The following is a 13,333-nucleotide window of genomic DNA, read 5'->3' as shown; positions in this document are numbered from 1 at the left end:
AAAATAATTATCCATAATTAGAAGGCATTTTTAAAATGCCAGTGGAAGTACATTACTACAATACACAATATTATAAAGAGAAAGGTTGTTTTTACCCAGTAAGAATTTCACATGCTTTTAATTATGTCATTATAGGTTTTATTTCACTAAAACACTGAGTAGAGAAACTATTTTTAAAAATAGACAAAGGTAGGATAAAAATTTGGTTTGAAACATAAAATATCCATGAGATAAAATTCACAAATTACAGCTCCTGTAGAATAGAAACCAGATTTCAAATTGTGTACCTTGACTACCTGATACACATTTTACTACTGGCTTTCTCAAAGGATTGTGTACAAAGCTTTCCATTTTCTTTATAAAAATAAAAAAGTAGAACCAGCTGGTTGATATATACAGTGCCCTTCAAAACCCCCTGTTAAAGCCACAAATACATGCAAAACTTGTTTGAATCAAGTGGACAATTTATTTTATGCATTATTTTGCAAAGCCTTTACAAATATCCATGGATGGCTTTGTACCCCATTTGAAAGGATTTGCTGTAAAGCTGCACAGGCATAAATAAAACTCTTCTCAATATTTATACTCAAAACAAAAAACAATGAAGTGCTACAGTCAGTTGTAGTTGTGAAAATGCTTACACCATGGTCTCTCATTGGCTAGAGTAATATACAAAACAAACAGGGTTTTTCCTTTCAATGTAGCATCTATGTATGTATGTGTGTATATATATATAGTCTCTCTTTTTGTGTCTTTATACCATACTTTTTTCAAAAATTTAGTCAAGAGAGAAAAACAGAAATAAATGTATAAATTTTAAAACACACCAGAGCCCTTTGTAATACAGGTTGATTAAACCAACAGGAGTGAAACAGGTTTTCAAATTTCCTTCTTTTATGTTTTTGAACTTAGAATAGACTAAGAACTCGGGGTGGAGACGAGAAAATGCAGTATTAGCCAGAAAAATGCCAAACAGTGCGACTGGGCTAGAAGAAGAATTCAAAGGTGCTCGCCAAGACAAAAGCATGCTCCTGTCCAACTTAAACTGCAGCTCTGTCCTCAGAGAGCCTGCCTGGGGAAGGAGCCTGATCCTGCTAATCCTGGGGTCTGGAAAGGTTAGAATCCAGTATCCTCTGGTCAGAGGATCTGATAGACAAGGAAAGAGGCTACTCACACTGTCGTCACCAAGTAAAACAAGAGAAGCAGGACGTGGTGTCACATACCTACAATCCCAGTTATTCAGAAGGCTGAGGAAAGAGGGTGGCAAATTCACAGCCACCTGGACAACTGAGCAAGACCCTGTCTCCAAAACACTAATAAATAAAAGGTTGGGGATGTAGCTCACCACTGTCTGTGTTTAGTCCACAGTACTACAAAATGGGGAAGAGGGGAGGCAGGAACTACCCCTGGCTCCCCCCAGCTTTGGTATGCCTTAGAACCTTTTGTGATTGTTGTTCTCTTTTCATTTATTTTTCTTTTAAATTCAGAAATGTAGCTTCAGTGTAAACAGGAGAAGTCAAAGGAAGAAAAGAGTCTCTTGACAAAACAAGCTTTCCAAACACACCTGTCCCCTGTTTTGAGCCTTCTGTGTATCTGAACAGATATTAGAAGTAGGATTTCTAATCCTCCAATTGGCTCCAGAATTTTCTGTCACATAGAATCTTTGTGGCAGCAGTTCTCAAAACTCTGTAGAAATACGAATTCCAAGGGGATATGTTACAGATACTAGTTCTGGGGCAGGAGACCCGGTGTACCCCATGAATCTGTAGTTAGAGAAGCGTCTAGCATGTTAGGGCATAGAGCCTCACTCTGAGAAATACTGGAGTGTCCATTAGAACCACAGTTTATGCAATTCCATCTGACCCTCAGATCTGGAACACTGTTAAAATAAATTTATTTATTCATTAATTTCTGGGTGCCACCCAGAGATACTAAGTCAGAATCTTCTAGATGGGGTCAAAAATTCTCGATTTTCACGAACCTTCTCCTGGGCTCACCCTAAAAGCAGAAGTGAAATGTAAGCACTCTTTCAGTCTCCTATGGGAGAGTTCTGCCTACAAGTTTCCAAGGCCTGTGCTGCAGGGGAAGAGTAAGGATCAGAACCTGCAGGCCCAGGTGAATAGGAAGGCAGATGCCCAGCATCACCCCCTAAAGAAGAAAGGTGGAGCTGCAGGGAACCAAGAACTCCAGAGAGCCAAGTGGAATTAAGATTCACAGTTCTCGGGAGTCAGGGCTACCAAAAGATAGATACCTTCTGTAGAAAAAAGCAAACAAAAACTCAAAGAACCCTTTCTGAGGGAAAATGACTTGAGATTTTGCACACAGCAATCAGGATCCCAAACACATATAAATATGCCACACAAGAGGACATAATTTTTAAACAGATCCAGAAACAAAGTCTCTTTAAATCTACCCCCACAGGATTCAGCAGCACTCAGGGATGAGTGCCTGGTCGTGTACAACCTGAAACCACCAACAGCTAAGCATGTGTGAACTATCCAAACAAGATGCTTCTTCTCATCCCAGTCCCGATACAGTGATGAAAAGCACCATCATCTGATTCAATCAGACCACATTCAAAGCAGGTGGTTCCAAACACTACTGAGCAAAGTATGCCAGTTCCTTTTCACACACGACAGCAATACCTGCATATATATATTTTTTTCATGATATTGGGAAGAACTGGAAAGAACAGCTTTGATCCTTTTTGTGATGACATTTAGTCCCCTCTTTTTTAGTCAAAAAGCATAAAGAACAGGAGAAAATGGGCCTTAGAAGAGCAGCAAGCACAAAGAAATACGAAGAAATTAAAATATTATTTACAAGCCTTATGTGAAGTCTTCATATCAAAGCTACTCAAAATGGGATTTCTGTGGTTATTTTGCCTCTCTTTGGCAAGCTCCTTTAAGGCAGATTCAAAATGATATGTCCTTTATGCAAACTTGACTCCCATAAAGCAAGAATCATGAGCCAAAGAGCTATATTCTATAGAACACTAGTCCCTTTCTGCTTACTAACTATATGTCAGGGATAAACTATTTAACATTATGCCTCAGTTAACTCATCTGTAAAATGGGGATAATAATATAAAGTTTGAAGATGTACTAAGATTACTTATGGATAGAATATTGCACACACAGAAGTAAACAGTAATTGATGAAATAAATCTTTTGTTGATAAAAATAATTTAGATAGTTTTATTAAGATTGGAGTAAAAATAAACTAAATAAACATATAAAGTATGACTGAATTTTCTGGACAGTTCTGGCAGATCAGCTGCCTATTTAAAGACAGATAATTCTTTAACCCACGCTTTTTCCAAAAAGCCCGAGAAAGGCATGTGGAGGTGACCTTTCTACACATTAAAGCGCTTCATGAATTCTTCTACTGAAAAAAAAGTCCCATTTGGATCATACCAGTATTTTTCTGAACATCTTCAGTGCGGTATAGAAATGCTAACACAGAAAGGGAATGACTGAGAATGCTATTTAGTTGAGAGAAGATATCTCAACAGTATTAATGGAAAGGTTAAGAAAAAGCAGGGAGAAAAAAAGAAGTCTTTCAAAAGATGATTTTCCATTAAACTTCAGTTGATTATGGGGAAAAAATTCCAGGCTATTAGTCTGTAGTGTTGGTTAATAGTTTTCCTTATTTTGAGAAAACAATGAAAACTAATGAGTTACATCCAGCAGCTTTAAGAAATGAATTACTGTGCATAATTCGTAAGCCCTTACGGCACATGCTTCTATGCAGTCCTTCTTTTAGTTAAGGTTTCAAATTAAGGTTATTATTTATGAGAAAAAGTTGGAGAGACATTAAAAGCTATAACAATTCCCCCAGACCATCAGTGGGGGAGAATGATTCCATTCGGAATGAATGAAAGAGACTCCAGGCCAAATATTTAAACAGGAGTGCGAAGGATACACACACAGCAATCCGCACGCACCTGTCACTGCAAAATTCAACACTCAACACAATCGAAAGGGCATTTGTGTTCACAAATCAAGTAATTATATCCCTAACTATCCATCTGCATATGCAATTACCCAGTCTGTTGCTCAGAAAAGCAGATTTTTGCAGGTGTTTCCCAACCATCTTTCCTTCAAAATCCAGTTGCCCTTTCTGTCCCCAAATCTGGGCACATACCAGTCCTCTAATTGAATCTCCGTGGCACTGTGGTGAAGATCAAGTGTTATGTTTTCACATACCGTGTTCACATACAGAAGATTCTGTAATCTAATCAGGCTCTTGCTCCGTATTACCACTTAACTAATGGTTTAATGGGCTCCGCTGACACCTTGATGATAAGGGATGTGAATGTGCTTCCTAACTCCTTTGATCAATCTCTTTGTAGGTTTCTCTGACACATTCCAGTTTTGCATACATACTTTAAAGTCTCAGAATTAAAACTCTCATATGCTGAGTAAAGTTAAAGAAACAGAATGGCAAAGCAGGAGACAGCGAAAAAATGTGCGTGTGTGGTTGAGGGCACTGTATTGAAAGAAAGGGACACATTTCTGAATCACAGAAATGCAAACAGCAAAGCAGTTTTGTAGACTCAGAACTTACTGAACACTTGTTCCGATTAGTGCAAATTGTACATATGTGCCGTGGTGTTATATTTGAGAAATCGATACATCTCAGCCCTGAGGCATCTACCTGTTCCCTAGATCTAAATTAATCTCAGACCCAGCTTCATAGAATCAGAGAGCTGAGCAGGACATCAGTTGACATCAAATCCAATTATCATCATAGAAACAAAAACCAAGATCCAAGTATGTGCAGAAATATCCAATATCTCAGTCTGCTTAAAGGGTTAATTCTAGAACCTTCATATATTTGAGTGGATTTCGAACTAATGTCCTCACTGCTGTGGAAGCAGTTTTTAATTTCCCTGGGTGTAAATTTTAAACAATGAAGACTCTTTTTAAAACAGTAGCAGTAGTTTGCAGTTGTAGGAAAAGAACTTCCCTTTTGTCCTTATGGAAAAGCTTCTAAACTCTTATTTTAAATGGTCTTTTAAACAAATATGCACAACTTTTAAAAAGTCACTGTTTAGATTTAAAGAAGACTTAACTTCTTTTCTACTAGTTCCTTGTAAATTAAACAAACATGCTATAAAAAGAAAAAAAAAAACCAAGAAGGGCGGATAAAGGAACAATCACCCTCAAGATCAGGTCTTTTGATTTATCATTTTCAGACTGGGGATGACATTTCTGGCACCCAAACAGATGCCGTCTGCCCTGCACAAGATTCCTGAGAAACCCACAGTGGAAGCATGCAGAGCCCCAGCTGCCTGACACTATACGCAACACTTTCTATTGTCCACTTCTAGCATTCGTATTACCTACCTGGGCCCAAAGTCAGGCGCATTGGCAAGCCCCTGCCTGATATACAGTGTGCACCACTGTGACCAAACTATGAGGAGGTCAGAACAAATATTTTAAAAACAAAAATAATCTTCTCCTAGGGAATAGGCAAAAGCCAGGAAGAAACCAATTCACAAGGCAGCTATGATACAGCTGTCTTTCAGTGTAAAATATTAGGGTAATTGACTTCATTATCCCCCTATTACAAGTAGTATTTTACAAGGAGAATGCTGTTAGCATGAGTAGAACTGTACTGAACAAAATGAAAGACTTAGTGAGCAGTATTTAAAACACAAGAAACTACACACTACCACCAACTTGAAAGGCTTTAAAAAACACTTCTGAGCTAAATTAGCATATTTCAAAAATGTTCTCTGCAGAATATTCCACATGAGACATATTTTATAAAAAAGGAGTTCTTTGGTCAAAACAATTTGGGAATCATTACAAATTATATCACTCTTTTGGAATGTTTTACAATATTTAATGTACAATGTGCTCAAAATAAAATTTTTTTAATGTGTCTTGAAACAAGGGTTTTTTAAATCCTTATGTACATTATTCTAACAAAAATCTTAAAAAGAACAGCTGAAATTATAAATTGCTTTTCTGTGAATTATAATAAATAAAAACGGAATATTGTGTATAACTATAGTACTTAAGTGTCTCCTCGATAATTCTTAATCACAGAAAAATTGATTTATAAATCACTGAATGTGGAATCTAATCATGTTATTTAATTAGGCACTATCGAACAAATATTCCTATCCCTATATCCAAAGTTAAATATCCAAACCAAAATTCCTTGGTCTCTGCAGTGAATGTCACACAATAAGTTCTTGGTTTCAGCTTCTGTAGTATTTAAAGTTAGTACTTAATCCAATTTTATTTCCAGTCTATTTTTCTGCACTTTTTCAATCAACTCAAATATAACCAACAAATTATATGTCATATACACTGAAATATTTTAAGTTGATAAAACCAAGAAACTTAAAATACTGCAAGATACTGGACTTGAGGTCGGATTTCATTTTGTAAATAATTTATGATTTTTACATGACAGCTTTCATTTTTCTATTTAAATAGTATATTATTTTTTAATTTATTTATGCTTTTATTTTTGGCAGTGCTGAGAATCAAACCCAAGGCCTCATTCATACTAGGGATGACTAGGGCCTCACTTAGTGCTCTCTCACTGAGCTACCTCCCCTAAATATTATGTTCCTAAATAACTTCTCTAGTCAGTAACAACAGCTATGTTTTCAAATCTCTAGCCAAAATACAGTACTTTACTTCAAATAATTATGAAAATATATATGTATACGTACATACACATACAAATTGGTCAGGAATTCACAACTAAAAAGAAAAAGTAAAACAGCCTGAGGCAATGCAAGTTCTTTTCTAATCAAGTAACCACAAATTGCACATATATTTTATTTTATTTAGGAAGGGAAAAGCATCCTGAATTAAAACTGTGGAATCAGATGAAAGGTGGTTAGGATGCACATAGGAGAAAACGGGCCAGGGAGAATAAAGGGACTCCTCAGGTAAATAGAGTCTTCTGAGATTAATATTATGATTTAAGTCTACTTCAAAATGGTTTCAGCCTTATTAAAATTACATTAAAACTAGCCCAGATGTATTTGCATTTAAAGGGTTGACTCACACTACTTAGCAGGCACTGGATTCAGTCCCCATTGATTTATAGCATTAGGGCACTACAATCACAGACATTTTTCAGGATAAAGGACAATAATACTCTGAACAAAAGGGTTTATGGATGCGAGTCATCAGGACATGAATCAGAGAACTACATTCATCTGCACAGTAGAACACATTCACCTGCAATATTAAAGCATCCCAGAACACACTGGGAATTATTCTACTACCTGTGGTCCTTACCAGTAGGACCACATTCAATCAGGAACACTGTGCTTTGCAAGAACATAAATTGTAAAAAAGGAAAGAAACAATAAACTATTTTTAAATGTATCAGTTAAAGTTATTAACTTTGATCCTTTCAACCCTGTACTGAAACATATAATGAAGCCTTTCTGAAACACAGAAAGGAAACTAAAGACAAGGAAAGGACAGGAAGAAAAGAGAGAAAAGGAGAGGGGAAGGGAGGGGAAGGGAGGGGAGGGAAGAAGAGAAAAGAAAGAAATCTACACAAAGCAACACAGCTCAAAGAAGTGGAAATCGACTTTTTTTTAAAAAAAAGAAAAAACATTATTCTTAAGTCTGATTCTTTAATCATCAAGACCTCAACCACAAGGCTTTATTATTTTAACCAATTCAAACCCTGTGATTTGATACTGTTGACTCATGTAAGTCAAAAGATGAATTGTTTCTGTGTTTTGAACTAAGCGTTTTATCCAAAATGTATACTAACAAGAGAATCTAAAACCAGAACTGAGGTCCCATCTAGGTCACAGTGCACCAGCCCCCAAATATGATGAAGAGTATAAGAAGATACCTGAGGAACAAAGTTCCTAAGTTGGATCCTCAGCTACTTACTTCTACCTCAAACTAGAAAATGATTTGTCTAATTTTTAAATCCCATCCTAAACAAGTAGATGAGAAAATGGTCTGGACAGTTCAAAGTGTTACACAAAATAATTATGATCGTTTAATTACAAGAGATGTTGCGCAAGTACAAGGCTTCATGAAAGCCAATTTTTTTCCACAGTTTAGTTATTAAAAGGAAAATGTGAATGTGAAAATTTTCCAGTCTGCATACACATATACTTTTTTAAAAACAAATGCTTTTAAGATCAATCAAAATCAGTTGCTGGATATTTCATACTTTCAATCAACATGATAGATAAATAAGAAACTTAACTGGCGTGACGAAAATGGACAACATTAAGATAGATTTTGTAGAAAACAGCAATGTCATAAAATTGTTTACTAGGCAGCAATTTCTGTGACAGCAATGTACTCCAGACTTAAGAGAAACCCAATGTTTTGTCATTATGAAAAGAAATGCATCTTCTGGCCGTGGATTTAGCACAGTGATTCCACTGCCTGCCTTGCAAGCGCAAGGACCCAAGTTTGATCCCCCAGGACCAAAAAAAAAAGAAATGCATCTTCATTAAACATATATAGAAACATCAAATGGAATCCTGTTAGTATACACAATTTTTATCTTTATGTACCAGTTCAAAATAAAAATAAATTTCAAAATAAAAATAAATTTTAAAATAAATCAAAATAAAAATGCTGTTAAATGTCTGAAAAGTCTGAATAGCTCAGGATATATCCTTTCTATGGAGGTGAAAGTGGAGGCCCTTTTCTTTTTAATTTAAGCAGGAATGTCTGTGCTTTTCCCTATTTTCCCCTTTCCTACTTTGGGTATTGATAGACATTTTTATATCCTCTCTCTGCCTACTTCCTAGTTTACAACCACCATCCACTATATTATACGTTTTTCAGAGAAATAAAACCCAGAGATGTGGTAAGTGAAAAAAGGAACACAAAACCACTGCAACATAAGCCTTTAATGCAATGCGGAGGAGGGAAAGTAAATGCTCAAAGTTTTCATACAGCTAACTTGTTTACAGCTGCCAAGCAAAGAACCTAAATTCAAGTGCTTTATAATTGTTACAAATTGTGCCAAAGTACAGTGTGTAACAATAAATTATGAAGCTTATCTAAATTATAAAAGTAATTAAACTTTCCTCATATACTCATAATTCAGGCCTCCATAAATTTTCTGTTCATTGCATATTCAATAGCTCTGTGTTCCAGTTAAACAGAAAACAACAAAAGAAGGAAAGCTAAAAAAGGAAAAAGAATACTCTCCTTCCAAGAACAACCATGCACATATAGGCATACACATACCTAAGTTCCCCAAACGCATAAACAATGACTTTCAAAATCTTGAAACCATAGCAAATGTTAATAAAAATATTTATACTAGAAACAATTCTCTAAGAGCTGTTTGTAGTTGTTTTCCTCTTATTATTCTAGACATTTGTTTTAACATGAGTTTTCTTCTCCATCCCCACATTTCCTCCTGTTGCATAAAATCATAAATCTTGGTTAGCATATTACTGTGCAATCTGTTGCAATAATAACAAAAATAATGAATGCAATAGCAACCAGTTATATGGTCCTTGCCATTCACAACAAAGTCCCAACTCCTTAATACACTCTCCACAGTAAAATATATACAGGATCCATCAACTCCTGAAACACACCAACCTGGAAGGGAATACAGCTGCTGCTTGGAATCAAACTGAACAGGAGCTGTGAAATTTTTTTTTTAATTTTTTTTCTTGAGTTTACAGCCACAAGGGAGTATGTGGAGGATGATGACATTTCCAAGTTTAAATTTAAAGAAAGACTCCAAATGACATCTTGATACTCATAAGGAAAAAAAAAAAAACTCTTTTCAAAAGGTTCAACCACATTCCCACAGGGAGCAAATCAGCAGAGCAGGTGGGTTAGTGATGAAGGAAAGCCTTGTTCTATTATAAATATCTTCAATCATTAGCAAACATGATGAACAAATTATGAAAAAGCCTATAGGTTACAGCCCAAGTTTGTCAGAAGTTTCCCAGGATTTCATTTGATTTTTGTTTGGGTACCTGGTTTCTCCATCCTAAATCAGGCACTTCTATTTTAGTATCTATTGCAATTTGATGAAAACATTTATTTTATAAACAGAAAAGGAAATGAGTATGAATAAGATATATTTATGTAATTACCATATCTAATAGCCAATTACATGTCCTTAAATGAACAGATAAATAATATATGCACATACATTTCATACATTTATCAATCTTGTCTGAGGGAAAGAAATTAAAAGAAAAGTAAACTATCATATACAGCATACAGTTTCATTATTTCATATTTGCATAAAAGAATGCAATACTTTTCTTCACTAAAGCTACAAATTATAAGCATTTGGTTAAATTTTTAAAACCACACTAAAATACATGTTAAGTATTAACTATATCACTTGACCTGGCAATTAAATGTTACAACTATATACATTCTTTTTCTTATTTTCTAAAATCAAATCAAGGAGTACATTCAAGTTCATATAAAGCTATGAAAATGCTAATATTTAACATCAAAGTAAATATTTTTAAAAATATCCAGAGGGGGAAATTCTGAGAAGTTAATGTGAGAATAAGATCAGATATAATATACTTATAAAGTATCCACTAACTAAAGCTACATGAAACTGAAAGAGGAAAAAAAAAAAAACCTGACATCCACATGAATACCAAATTAATTCATTATGATCAGTGCTACTACAATGAACACAAAATTAATTCATCACCGTGGAATACACAAAGCACTACCCACTTGTTATACCTACTGACAAAAAATAATAGGACAATTATCCTCCACCACGGTGACACACGTGGCCATAGGCACTGCTGTCTTGTCAGTCACACAAGTATTTCCTTCCCTACGAGTCTTCAAGATATTTTCACAAAGAGGCTGCTCACCAAGCACATTAAGTAAAGGATAAGAAGTAAGGACCCCCATTACCACAGGTTCTCAGGAACATTTTTGCTACCTACCAGGCTAGGTCGAAGGTGAAACCAGTGAAACACATGCAAAGGCACAATACTGAAGGAAGCACTCACACTCAAGGTCTGGCAAATGTGGCCCTTCACTCTGCATGCCCCTCCCACAGGTCCCTCAGTCTCCAGACTGAAAGCCTAGACTCTAAAAATCTGACCATCTCCCTGAACTGGCAGCCCAGGGACCATGGTATACAAGTATAGACCAACCCGGACATCTGCTAGTGTCGTGGCCAAAGCCAAGTGTCTTCTCCTCTGAGGAAACCTCTTTAGACCTCAATCCTCTTATTATAGCCACTATTTCTAAGGACTTATATGATGGCCACTACACCAGCCGTAAGAGTCTGGGGTCCAGCACAGGGCACTACCACAAGATCTGAAAAAGAAATCAGGAATTGGTATAATGAACCTCTTTCTCTGGTGAAGAGAAGTGGCTCCTGGTTTTTCTTCTCCTACACTGTCAGAGGCAAAGACCTGACACCAAAACCTGAGGGCCCTCCATCTACTGCCCACTTCTAGCACCAACCCTAACAACATCCTTGACATCTGAAGGGTGCCTTTCCTTGGCAAATTCAAGGGGATTTAGCAGGTGGAAAGTTACAGGTAAGAAAGCAGAGAACTCTTTCCTACACTGGATGCCTTTCTCCTTAAGAATGAACAGGCACTGACAGACCTTTTCCCTTCTATTTGTAAATAATCCTTCAAGCCAGGGAATGCTTAAAGACCTCAGGGAGGCTGGGAGTTCAGTTCTCATATACCTATCTACAACAGTATTCTCACTGAAGATTTTCCTCTCTCCCTTGAAATGAATAAGTGTTGTTTGTTTTTTACATCTTCTGTAAGAGTATCATCTCATGCTCCTTTACAATACAGGCCCCAACAAATACAAATGTGAGTCACTGTAAGTAAAGGCTCCAACTTAATGTACAATTTGCTAAAGAAGAAACCTGGTTTTTTCCGTTTTTCTTGGTGTAAGCAGGGAATCAAAAGATGGATACTCGTTCCTTTTCTAAATTGCTCTTCATCCTTATTACTTAGCCTTTGTGGATGCTAACGCTACATCAACACATCTGCACATCACAGATGTGGTACCCAAGTAAGTAGAAATCTGCAGCAACACGAGAACAGAGCTTCGTGTTCCCACCTGAGAATAGGGTACCAATAAAGGCTGGAGGCTGTAGCAGAGGCAACAGTCAAGTATGAATGTGAGTGGTTAGAGAAAGATGAAGACAGAGCATGTTCAGGCAAGGTGAAGCATCTTGTAAAGAAAATTAGGAAGGACTTTTTCAGTGGAACCTAACTCCATCTATTCATGTAGCACAGCAGTACTCAAACTTGACATACATGGAAACCACCTGGGGAGGTTCTAAAACAACCCAATCTAATTGGGGATGGGGTCAAGCATTACTATTTTCCCCCAAGCTCCCCAGGTTATTCTATTGTGTAACTAGGATTGTAAACCAATGAGCAAGAGGCCAGCTGGCCATTTATCACGTACCTGAGGAAAGAGAATTCTACCATGAGAGGACTCAAATCGGTGAGCAATGATAGCATAGCTAGCTAAGTCCCATGGGGACCTTTTATTAAAATACAAACCCATGGGTCCTACTCTAGACTTACTGAATTGAGATCCCAGGAAATGATGTTCAGAACTAACCCCGTAAACTCTCAAGTACATTCTGATTATTAAGTGGGCTTAAGAACCACTGTCCAAGATGCAACTCAAAAGCTCTTACCCCTAATTTGGTTGGTTTCCAAACATAATGCTTCATGTTTAGATGGGTAATGGTAGCATGCCAGAGAATTAGGAATGGCAGGGGGAGAGTGGAGGAAGGGAGAAGTATTTAAGAAAAAAATAAAGAGAAAAGAAATTTAAGTGTCCTCTAAGCACCCACAAGTCTGCTTCTTAAAGTGCTGATAATGAGCAGTGGTGTGCTGAAAAGACCAATGAAACTAAATTTTCTACCAGTTCATTTCAGCACATCCTGTTTATACGACTATTTAATGAGTCATTCAGCCAGGATGATTTTCTGTCTGAATATGTTAATTGCCATTTTTTTCATAGCTCTCTATTAAAACAGTACAGATAAAATAGGCATGCTTGTGCTTTTCAGCACTATCAGCCCCTCATCCTCAAGGGAGTGGGCAACAGGAGTAAATAAGGGGGAACTTTTTTTAAAGTGTTTAATTCTTTAACATGTATTGGCATTTGAGACCCCACTTCAATTCAAAAGCATATGTTAGCGTTAGCATTAAAGTGAAAATGAAATGAGGTGGTTCTCTCCCATATGCCATTGGCTTCATTATATCACAAAGAATTAGCTCCAATAACAGGGCAACAATGTGAAGCCTCTTGCTGGCAAGATCTTCACCTTTAAGAGGTCAGTATAGATAGATATTTGGGAAAAGACAAAT

General features: G+C 36.5%; 1 protein-coding gene across 24 annotated transcripts in view; it reads right to left on the bottom strand.

Annotated features, from left to right (window-relative positions):
* Positions 1-13,333, bottom strand: part of Tcf4 (transcription factor 4) — a 347,794-nt gene that overhangs the window by 255,672 nt on the left and 78,789 nt on the right. The window lies entirely within an intron of this gene.

The sequence above is a fragment of the Heterocephalus glaber genome, unplaced genomic scaffold (genome assembly GCF_053883595.1).
Source record: "Heterocephalus glaber isolate CG9 unplaced genomic scaffold, H.glaber_assembly_v1.0 deba00000331, whole genome shotgun sequence".
In the NCBI taxonomy this organism is placed as follows: domain Eukaryota; kingdom Metazoa; phylum Chordata; class Mammalia; order Rodentia; family Bathyergidae; genus Heterocephalus; species Heterocephalus glaber.
This window is presented reverse-complemented; position numbering and strand designations above follow the sequence as displayed.